This window comes from Pteropus vampyrus, unplaced genomic scaffold (genome assembly GCF_000151845.1).
Source record: "Pteropus vampyrus isolate Shadow unplaced genomic scaffold, Pvam_2.0 Scaffold179, whole genome shotgun sequence".
In the NCBI taxonomy this organism is placed as follows: Eukaryota; Metazoa; Chordata; class Mammalia; order Chiroptera; family Pteropodidae; genus Pteropus; species Pteropus vampyrus.
The window spans coordinates 2062707-2063010 of record NW_011888960.1 but is presented as its reverse complement, the minus strand read 5'-3'; positions in this window follow the sequence as shown (position 1 = coordinate 2063010).

Here is a 304-nt window from a genome sequence, read left to right as displayed (position 1 = left end):
ACCTACTTTCTGCCGTTTGTTTGAAATCTTGGCATCACGCGAAACGTTTGATGAGCCCTGAGTCCAGGTCTCTGAGGCCGCACGTGTGCAGGGACGGCGGGGACGTGTGTGGGATCTCTGGATGGACTGGAAAGGCAGTGGGCTCTCTCCCATTTCAATGAAGGACGGCAGAGCCCGTTGCTCTCCGAAACTCACAACTCTGCAGGTGTCAGGATCGGGGTAATGGGGGGTGCCGGTGCCCATTCCCCCACACCTTTGCCAACGTGAGTAATTATCCATCTCGTTGTTGCCGCTGTGGCGGGCG